Raw genomic sequence first — 12,397 nt, forward strand, 5'->3', positions numbered from 1 at the left:
TTCTAGGAGTTCCGTATTTAGCCTCGGTCATATCAACTTACATGTTGCAGTCTACTGCATGTGAGACTTCAGCTAACCGGATGGTTGTCCTCGTTTGACTGCTAGAATTTCGTTTCTACACGCGATACATTCGTATGCGGATCAATCAATAGAATCTATCAAGACTGTCCGTCTTGCCCCACCAGTACACATATGTTTTAAACATTTGCACTTATTCGCGCATAAATCAACTTAACTGTTATTTTCCACGAAGATGTCACTTAAGAGTTAGTTTATCGAAATAAAGGACAAAAAATCCGCGATCAAATTGATTTTTTCCTTGATAAATCTTTAAATCGGAAACTTGAAAATTACAACCGCACGAAGCTGCACTATTGATTGTCAATATTTGCTTAAATTGTACACGTTTAACAGTATTCAAGGCCTACTAAGTGCTTCATAATTCATGATTACCCATAATGATAGGGTACATATTCAATACAATTGAAGTTTTAATGTTATATCCCTAAAATAACCATGTACCCCACCTGTCCGTCTTACCCACAGTTCTCCTAAGCATGTTAGCACACGCAGATGAATAAAATATATTTGTAACAGTTTGTTTGCCGTCATATTTAAAAGTGTTACTTACACAGAAAAAAATATTTTGTAATTTTAAGTTTATTTTCATGCACATATTTGGAGCATGAAAATAAATGTAAAATTAAGTACACGTATATGTCTGTAATATGAATGACATGTAATATTACACGAATGAAAGTGTAAAGTTGTATGCTTTTCGATGCTCCAATTGAGTGCATTGATTTTAACGTAATTTTCAATCAAAGTTTTGATTCAATCTTTGTATGTTTACATTCGTATTGATTTACATGTCGTTTAAATTTCATTATTTTTTTGTGTGTAGGCTATATGGCATGGCTTCATTTACAGTTTTTTATTCAATCTTAGTTTTGAACTCTTTCGAAAGCAGTAAAAATATAAATAAACTTCCACTTGCTTATGGTGTTCTTTGAGAGAAGATAAACCTAGAAAAGGGAACAAACTGTGATTATATATTCTTTTCCTCGTGTTAAAATAACTAAAAAATGTGAGCAAATTAAACTTCACTCATTTTGATAGCCATAGGTAAACTAACGAACGAAAATAATTTTCATCTCTGAATCCAATTATAAAATTTCGTTCGACAGTTTTTTTCAATATGATTCGACTTCTGCTAACCTACAATATAACTCTTCGATGTGGCATTTTGAAATGAGCGTGTAGCACCTTCTAGATATAAGACGATAAAGAATATTTAAAAAAAATGCATTTAAAATTCGATTACACCTGTTTTTCGTACGGGATAAAACTTGCTTACTTGCACTCATATGATTTTTGTGCAACATGGGCCATAATATTGCACATAGAGTTCGAACAATTGAGATGTATGCAAGAGGAACATGGCGGCCTTTTACACTGTTTTCATTTGGCTTCAGGATGCAGCCATTTCTGTAATGACAGGTACTAACGTCTTAGGCCGGACTAAACTCGGGCCTAAAATCAAAGATAGTACCGTGTGGCGGTACCAACTAGATTCAAGCTTACCGCTATCAATGCCCTAACAGTAACGTAGTTACTGAGGGGCTATGATGGTATATTAATATCAATATATCAAAATAAAAATCAAAAAGAAGATTGCACCGTTTGGAATCAAGATCCGTCTTGGTTTGGAATGTGGGAACATCGTTTGGAATAGGGTTGCCAGGAGGCTGGTTATATGTGCTAGCAACTTGCATGCAAGTTGAATTTTCTTGCATGTGCTCGCTAAAAAAATGCTTTGAAAAGTCATCCTTTTTGAAAAATCATTGCTAGCGCTTTTAACCACGATTCAAATGTTTTCGAAATGAAGACATATCTGCACATCTAAGGTTTGTTCCAGTACATGCTTCTTGCTCCTAGCTGCTCCGAAGCAAAACTGCTCTATTTTACTTCGGTTTGACACCAGAAGAAAATACGGGAACGATTTTCTTCCTGTTTGCTCCGGAATACTTCCAGTTTCATCTGGTAATGGAACATACCTATTGACTAATCCATGTGCAGTTGTGTTAGTGCGAGATTGAGGTTAAATCGGGTGGAATTTTCGCCAAATGAAGTTAAATCAGATGGCGAATTGAAAACATCGCGTTATATGTATGTTGTCTATGCACATTACAATTGTGTTGGTGTCCTAGACGTTAAATAAGTCAACACTTTCGCTCTTCCCTTTCTGAAAAACACACACTTACGCTTCTGGAGCATAACGGAATCTGCCAGAAATTGCGCGTTTATCCAAACTTGTATAGCTCTTATAAGTAATTTCTTTGTACGCACCTTTTTACTCAAATAAATAAACATGTTTCGATTGGATTCTACTTCATTACAACAAATTTCACCTAGTATAAAAATATTTCCACTCGCAGTAAAATTACACCTGCCATCGACAATATCTTGTTGCGATTTGTTTACACCAACAGGTTGCCATAGTAATAATGGATGTCGACCAAACACGGAGCTGTTCTTGAGATAGAGAGAGAGAGAGAGAGAGAGAGAGAGAGAGAAAGAGAGCACACAAGCCGGTCGGTAAAGTGAAGACAAAATAAATAGGGTGTTGAGCCTATTTTCATCATATTTCTGTTATCACTCTACTCACTTGAAGCCGTTGGTTAGAGCAGCGTCTGTCATATTTGTTCAACGCATTAGCTCAAATGTTACAGTGATAATTGGGGCACTCGATTCGAGTTTTCGTTGCGCTCAAACACGAGCATTTCATCATTTTAAGTGCTTTTGTGTTATTAGATTGAATCTTAACAACGAAGAAAAACTGTTGATGCCAATTCATACGCATCGATTATAAACCGAGTAAATAATGAATTAGTAAGGTACTCTGCTTAATAGAATGAAAATAGGCGTTTACTCCATGTTTTAAAATTCACCAGCAACTCATCTGTATTTCGATAACTTTTTGTTGTTAGAGAGCGACGCTTCGAAACATCAGCGTACAACATAAACGAAACTTGTTTATGTCCCGCGCTAGTCATCGGAGAGCTCAACAACTCACGATAGTTGCCACATTCAAATCTGTATTTAAAATTTATCCAGAAGCTTCCAAAAAACAATATTTTGACAATAAAAAATTAATTGTGATAACCGATCACAAATAAAACAATCAGATTGATTTTATTTTATATCTGGAGAACAAATGATATCTAAATTTGGCGTTTTTGTTCTATGCCTTAAGGCTAGTTTACAGTTGGGTAAATGGGTCACGGGATTTGTGTCGGGATTTGATCAAGGAAAATTTTCCGTCGATATCTCTCCAAACTGTCAGAACAAAAGTTTTGCTGCTCCTAAAAAACACCAACATTTTTAAATTTTTGCAACAAAATATTGAAAATTGGACATTTTTAGAACAGATCATATTTTTGGCTTCAAAGTACTACAAAAAAAATCAAAAAAACAAGAAAAATGTAAAAGGTCCTATTATAACCGGCGTAATGATGTAAAGAACTGTGCAAAATTTAAAACCGATTAGTACAGTAGATTACATTGCAAAAAAATTTTCTAGCGAGTCGTCTCCGAAGATTCAGTCACCCGCTCAATTTTAATTATTTCGCCATGAAACTTTGAGGAAATATTGTTTATTTATGGCATTATTATATGGAAACTGAATGAATATACTAACACTATGTATCGCCAAAATTTTTGAATAATATGAGTTTAAACCGCGTTAAACTTACCTTATTTTAGGATAAGGGAATTTTGAATCTCTAGTATACTTACATTTCGGTTTCTTCTAAGCTGAATAATTTTTTATAAGAACGACGGTATTGGAGAAATATACTCAAAGTCTAGCTGATCCAAACTCTCAATGGACTGATCTTCGGCTTCAGTTCATCTCATTTCGAAATTCCGCTCTGCTTTCTGAATTCTCAAATAATATACAGTGCAAATGGATACATATAATAAAGAATAAATTGTATTAAAAAACAAATAACTTTTTAATATTTGTATTAAACTGCTGGAAAATCAATCCAGCAGCACGAGTTCTTCCACCAATTTGCCACCACGTCAACTTCGCACACAAAAACTGTTTATGGGAAATCACAGTAAACTTCACCAAAATGAGGAGCGAATGTCACATGTTATGCAAGTCAATGTTACTAAGGGACCATTCATAAATTACATAACGCGAAAATTGCCCAAAATTGACTCCCACTCCTCCCATGTAACAAATTTCTCTATCCCCCTCCTCTATTACGTAACAAATTCCTCGAAAAAAAATTTTTTGTTCAGTAAAAATATGTTACGTAACGATCTAGGTTACTCCCCCTCCCCCATATGTCACAACATGTCACAAACTGTCGTATCCGATCCCCCCTAAACGCGTTGCGTAATTTATGAATGGTCCCTAATGTCACGTAACATTTGAGATTTTATAAAATTTAATCAGTTACGTGTTATTTCACATAAATCAGACAAGTGAATTTCTCAGAGTGTGGGAAACAATGCATTACACATTTTATAGATTTTTAGTACTTGACATAGGTTTTTCTACCATTTAATTCCACTATGTTTGTACATTTTCTAAGAAAAGAAATGTCCTTATGCAATCCTGCGATTTTTTTTCCTGAGGCTATTAAATTTGTTATAATCACTTGGCTTGGTTGCCATTTTCACAATATATACGCGAACGGAGGTATTGTAAAGGAAAACGGATTTTAGGACAAAACTCACTCATAAAAAACAAGCATTATTCGTGTCGTCATAGAAACTCGTTCAGTTGTATACTAAATTGAATTGTGCCCTTTAATTTGTTCACGACGACATGCCCCAACCCCAACCCCAAAGCTGATAACATTTCCTATGCTTATAATAGGTTTCTTCCAGTACACGGAAGTTGCTCCGGTGCAAACAGAAACCAAAATACTTGCTCTTTTTTATTCCGGTTTGCTACCAGAAGAAGATAAAAAATATCGAGAGGCACGACTTCCTCCCTGTTTGCTCCGGAGTATCTCCAGTTTCTCCTGGTACTGGAGCAAACCTAATGTGCATCATATCATATTTGTTTCGATTTAGAATTTATTGTTTTAAAGTAATAGAAATGTAAACCAGACAGGCAATAAAATGGTATTGGTGACTACCTTATCTGGCTTTCATCTACAGGGTTTATAAGCTCTAGGGTAGAGCTTCATGTACCCCCATACGGCCTGTTTTAATTTTTGATATTTGTAATTCTTATAAGCAGTTGCAAAGCTTGTTTACAGCTTATACTCATATTCAAAGCTTGCATAGAGCCTATAAGTATCTAAGAGCTACTATAAAATGAATATAATGTTGCTTTAGTGCCTAGTGGTTTCTTGGAAGACAGGGCTATGTTACAAAAATCAATAAGTATCATTTTTAATGAACTAGAAAACGAAGAAATATCTGCACATTTTGCAGACTGCGGGTGAAACGGACATGTGGTGCGAAAATGATGATCCTAATAAAATTAACTGTTTCTAATGGATGTTTTGAATAGATTGTGGTTCTTCATAAAATATATGTTCAATTCGTGGTAAAAATGGTAAAAATAACGTTTTGGAGTTCGATTCAGAGTTGAAGCAAATGATGTTTTCTAATATCGTTTTTGCCGTTGTCGTAAAGACAGCTATACAATCAGTTCCAATGATCAATCACAATCACCTATACAAAACTGGAAAGTTATATATTAATTGGTAACATTAGTTCCGCAATTAGTAACATCGGTTTCTCGATTACACTCAGCCAGAGTATGGTACATGCACAAAGTCGTCTACCTTTTCCAGGTTCTAGGAGTTCCGTATTTAGCCTCGGTCATATCAACTTACATGTTGCAGTCTACTGCATGTGAGACTTCAGCTAACCGGATGGTTGTCCTCGTTTGACTGCTAGAATTTCGTTTCTACACGCGATACATTCGTATGCGGATCAATCAATAGAATCTATCAAGACTGTCCGTCTTGCCCCACCAGTACACATATGTTTTAAACATTTGCACTTATTCGCGCATAAATCAACTTAACTGTTATTTTCCACGAAGATGTCACTTAAGAGTTAGTTTATCGAAATAAAGGACAAAAAATCCGCGATCAAATTGATTTTTTCCTTGATAAATCTTTAAATCGGAAACTTGAAAATTACAACCGCACGAAGCTGCACTATTGATTGTCAATATTTGCTTAAATTGTACACGTTTAACAGTATTCAAGGCCTACTAAGTGCTTCATAATTCATGATTACCCATAATGATAGGGTACATATTCAATACAATTGAAGTTTTAATGTTATATCCCTAAAATAACCATGTACCCCACCTGTCCGTCTTACCCACAGTTCTCCTAAGCATGTTAGCACACGCAGATGAATAAAAAGCGAACACGACATTATTGCGACACATTCAACAGGGCATAACTTTTTTACCATTGGGTAAAAATCAACCAAATTTTGCAAACTTTCTCATTGATGTGTATTGTTTACATGCTGTCAAACTCGAAGTCGTGTTTTTCGATTCAACGAAAATGGAGGTGAACCAACGGGAGTCGAGAGAACAAATTCTTTCCAAACACCTGTAATTTCCTGACCTGTCGCACCGACAGTTGGGAAAAATGTTGAACATTCACCATTCAACCGTCTCCAGAGTGTTGCAGCGGTTCCAGAAGCGGTTGACGTTGGACCACGGCAAAGGAGCTGAAAGAAAACCGGGACCGAAGAACAAAAAGACGGAGGGAAAGGTGAAGCGGATGATTAAAGCAAATCCCAACGTCTCAAGCCGTGATTTGGCTAAAAAGATCGGCATGTCGCAGACCTACGTCCAGAATGCAAAGAAGAGAGCTGGACTACATGCATACAAGGTACAGAACTTCCCAAACCGCGATGAGCGGCAACAATCGACGGCTAAAACTCGGTCACGGAAGCTCTACGAGAAGATGCTGAAAAAATATGGCTGCTGTGTGATGGACGACGAAACGTATATAAAAGCTGATTTTAAGCAAATTCCGAGGTTGGAGTTTTTCACCGGCAAGAGCAAGTTCTATGTGGACGACAAATTTAAGAAGAAGAAAATGTCGAAGTTCGCCTCCAAATATCTCATTTGGCAGGCCATCTGCTCTTGCGGACTGAGGAGTGAGCCTTTCGTGACAAAGGGCACAGTAAATGGCAAGATCTACGAATCTGAGTGCCTCGAGAAGCGCCTTTTGCCGTTCTTGCAGTAGCACGACGAAGCTCCGCTATTTTGGCCAGATTTGGCATCATGCCACTATTCTAAAAGTGTCCTGGAGTGGTATGAGGCCAATTCTGTCCATTTTGTTCTAAAGGACATGAATCCGCCAAACTGTCCGGAGCTGCGCCCGGTGGAGCAGTACTGGGCAATGATGAAGCGGGAACTTCGGAAGAACAAGAAGACAGTCAAAGACGAGAAGGACATGTTAAGAAAATGGAAAAAACTGAGAAATTGGTACTGGATGACACTGTAAAGACTTTGATGGAGGGCATCAAGCGAAAATGCGTTCAATTTTACACTCAAGGCTCCATCGATTAACTTTTCTTTTGATTTTTGAAGTAAATATATGTATAAAACTACCCTAAAATTTTGGTTTGATTTTAAACATTATAAGAAAATTGGCATGACATTTTCGGTGTCGCAATAATTTCGTGTTCGCCCTTTAAATTCTCTTTACGGAATTTTAATTCGTATGGAAAATTTGTACCTTTTTATTTTACAAAACAAATGAAACACATGGTATAAAAATCAGACACCTGATTGCTGAACGATACGCTTATGTACGTGCTATCTGCTATCGGTATAGTACGTTCTAGCTGCACACATATGCTGAACGTAACCCAAACATAACCGAACATTTGTTGTGATTTTGGCATCGCTTCACCTTAACACTTAACTCCCAAGCAATCAAGCAAATAAAACCACTTAAGAAGCAATTTTCACAGTTATGAATTTTATTCTATTAGTATTTATACTATTTAGCTTATGTCTTATTCCGCTTGTATAATTGTCTTACTCACTATAGTGTATATAATAACCATTTTAATTTTATAATAGCAATAATAGTACACATTATAATGTCCGATAATATTCACTTACAAAAATACTCTTTGCATAGAAATTGTTGGTTTGTTTTATTTCTTGTATTGCAAACTTATTAGCAAGCACCATACAAGACAAAAAAAATAAACAAATATTACACTACCATTTTCGGGAAAGTGTTAAACGTGAGAGTATTGCATTGATGACTTGCTTAACTATTTACGAGATTTCCGTTACTTTATAACATAATCGTATAATTTCTTTTCTCATCAATTCTTCAAACAATCTTATATCACTAGACCACCACAATTCAGTGTTGCCGAACTCTCATGTTACGTATCACATCTGTTCACATCAATTTGCATTTTAATCAGGTGTTCCTCTTTCACATTGCACTCTACACACTTCGTGTACATACACACATTTTCGATCAACTCTCTTATCTTTTGTTCACATATCCTCCACGTGCCAGTTTGTAATCAATGGAACCAATAAAATTCAACTACAAACTAGGAACTGACAGAAAACGACATCACAACTAAAATGAGTTTCAATTAAAAATTAAGATTTCAACGTTCTGATTCCGTTTTTTTTTAAATTTTATCTCGTGTTGTGTTGCCTGTGTGTGCTTATCTAGGTTCTATGGTTCCAGATGAATATTACCGATTTATCCTCTGGAAGGTGTTGCTATTTGCTGGTCGATAGAAGTTGATCTTATGGCATCAATTGGAAACTATTGATATGTGATATTACTTAAAGGTTCCAGCATAGAGAAAAAAATGAATGACAGAACCGGACGACTTGACCTGTTGTTGGTTGTAGTCTACCTCATGGTACTATGGTACTTTCACGGTATCGCAGTTCACAGCGCTACAATTTTTATTATTATTTCGATTATAGAGGTTTTAACTTTAAGGTCATTCGCCTGCTCGGCTTAGAAAAATCTCTAACCCTATGTGCGGGGTCGGGACTCGAACCCAGGTGCGCTGCGTACAAGGCAATCGATTTACCAACTACGCTACGCCCACCCCCAGCGCTACAAATTTTTAGGCATATTATTTTGACAACACCACGTTTAAAAATGAACCATGTAGGGTAGACGAGCCTTTATTCATCTCATTAGGCAGGATGTCACACTATTTCGTTGTTAACTCGACTTAGACTGACTGGTTTGCGCTTAAATAGGTATCGACATCTTTGCTTCGTTCCTAAAGAAACAGCATAGTATTTTTTTTTGCTTGGGAAATGTAAAATGCTCGCTTTTAAGCGAAGCGAAAAATCGAGTACAACTTGCTCTAACTAATGTGTTCAAATGGGTGGGATGAATAGAGGAGCTTAGATGAATTAGGGCGCATTAACCCTACATGAACAACTCGACTAATGCAGTGTTTCAAAACGCTTTTGTCACGATCAAAATTCAATAACTCCTGAACTTTTGGATTTAAAGATTAGACTTCTTCGAAGAAGTTTCCGGATATAAATAGACGCATCTTTTGATATAATAAGTTAAATGATTAATTCACCTAAAAGTGAGATAGAAATCTTATTTCCTCAAATAATTTAACTAGAAGCTTGCTGTCATTAGCAAGGTTTTAGAAAATATTGTTGTGAAGAACTTTGCTGAAGATACTAACGCTCTATATAGGAAGGGTAGCGACATATGGAGGGTTATTTGCGATAGACCCCTTCAAAACAGTTTTTCTAACATAACTTCTCACGATTATTTTTTACATTAAAAGGGTCTACAAAGTTGTTCAAAGCGATAAAATTCTCACAGTAAAGACCATGAATCTGTAGCTCTTGAACAAAAAAGTGATTGCCGATTTTCGAATATGTTTAGGTCAACTTACACCTTAAGCAACTTCCTTAATCGTAAAAACTCGCAGATGGCTTTGATTACAATTGAAAGTATTAACGTTTTGCTTTCCATGCAATATAAAAACCTTTGTCTAACGGAGTCTGCTAGGTAGGTCATGTATGACACCAATACTAAATATTACCATCTCGCGCTAAGCACGATTTTTTTTTATTATGGCTTATAAATCATTTTTCATATTTTTTTTAACGTTATACAATGTTGTTTCGGGGAGAAATATACACAACTATAACACTAGCCAGTATAAATTACTTTTCGCTTATGATGTATACAAATGACACGAAAAATGTATTGTAATAATCTTGATTTTATTAATCTTTGGACGTAACAAGCTATTGAAAAACAGTGTATGGAGTATTTAATTAAAGTAGCCTATCGACTGGAAATTAAAAAGTGGGCACCTCGTGGAACCGATAGAGCATTAATGCTGAAGCGGAAGAAACAAATTCAGGGGATGTTCAAGTTACAGTTGATAAACCGCGGTCAGGTGAAAGTGGTACGTGGCACGAAATTACGAGAAAGTGGTCGGAATTACCGGGTTAGACCGTAGTATCATCCAGCATTGCGGCACAATATTGCAGGTCATGGCATCTGGACGCAACGTTAATACTGATGCTTTCGATGCATTTTGCGGAGAAACCGCACGGTTCGTGCATAAGATTTTCATTTACGGATCGGTAGTAATGGAACACTTTTTAGTCCCGATTGGACAACTTTCCGAAGAGACACAAGAAGCCAAAAATAAAGAATGGAAGAGGTATATACCGATTCCATTAAGCAACTGACATTTTTGAAACCGTTTTGTATTCTACAGGTAGGTATAGAGAACATCACACGGGCAAGTTTTCTCTACAGATAGTAAATTTAGATCTACTGCACTGGCTGATATTATCATCAGACCCAATGGTGTCTGAAGTCCGTGGATGGTCGAAAAAAGCAATTAATTCGTTTTCAGAAGACGCAAAATTTCTACTAGCTGATATAAATATTGACGATTCATCAGCTAGCGAAACTGAATGGAGATAATTTTATTTGCTGGTTTAATAAAAACTGAAGTATCACAAATATCATTGCAGAGTCGAAGCTCCTTTCACTAGATTAGGAAAATATTTGAAGAGTTGCCCAATACGATTGATTGCGTATCCTTCTTTATGACATTTGTTTGCTATAATTCGAAGGACTACTTATATTCTTCGGATGTTGAGTTATTTTCTTGTTCAGAGCGAGATGGTAATATTGAGTATTGGTTTCATACATAACCTACCTAGCAGACTCCGTCAGACAAAGGTTTTTATATTGTGTGGAAAGCGAAACGTTAGTACTTTCGATTGTAATTTAAGCAATTTGCGAATTTTGACGATTAAGGAAATTGCTTAAGGTGTAAGTTGACCTAAAATCTTCGAAAATTGGCAGTAACTTGTTTTGTTTCAAGAGCTACAGATTCATCGTCTTCTCCAAAAATGTGTAGTTTATCGCTCTGAATAACTTTGTAGAATACCCTTTTAATATAAAAAAATAATAGTAAGAAGTTAAGTTTGAAAAACTGTTTTGAAGGGGTCTATCGCAAATAACCCTCCATATCTCGCTACCCTTGCTATATAGAGCGTTAGTATCTTCAGCAATGTTTTTCACAACAACATTTTCTAGAACTTTGCTAAAGCAAGCTTCTACCTAAATTATTTGGAGAAATAAATTTTCTATCTCAATTGTAGATGAATTAATTACTTAACTCATTCTATCAAAAGATGCGTCTATTTATATCCAGAAACTTCTTCAAAGAAGTCTAATCTCCAAATCCAACGGTTCAAGAGTTATTGAATTGATCGTGAAACGGCAATGGTGTCTTCGACAAAGTTGCAGTATAAAAAGTCGTAAGTTTCATGAAAATATTAACTTTTTGATTTTGAAATTAATTTTCATTTCATTCTAAACGTTAAAATTATAGATTATTGAATTATAGCATTGATCATTCAAATAACGTTCAGCATAATCAAAATACCAAGCATTTCCACACAGAAGGTTACGCCATGGGTAACAAACGTTCATTCTGAGCAAAAAATTAACGGTCTATTCGGAGGAAAGTGAGATATCCAGTGTCTCCAGGTGCGCTATTGAGCTCAACTTAATTGACAGCTAATCACATAGAGATTTCAAAATGTCCCACATAGTTGGCTCTAGTTGACAAAATGCTGGGGTGGCGGCGCTTACATACAAGTGTTGTAAACTTATTTATTCGTTATATGTAAAGTTTGACTGTTAAGGTTCACTGTATTTTTATTTATTTTTGACAGCTTAGTCAGTCTTAGAAGAATTAGTAGAACTTATTTTAATTTGTCTCCGACGTTTCGGTGCTTATTTATTCGATCATGTTGTTATTGTTGAAAATTGTCTGAAATATTTCTTTAAATGATATCATCCTTGACTATATAAGAAATACCACT

This window comes from Topomyia yanbarensis, chromosome 3, assembly GCF_030247195.1.
Source record: "Topomyia yanbarensis strain Yona2022 chromosome 3, ASM3024719v1, whole genome shotgun sequence".
Lineage (NCBI taxonomy): Eukaryota > Metazoa > Arthropoda > Insecta > Diptera > Culicidae > Topomyia > Topomyia yanbarensis.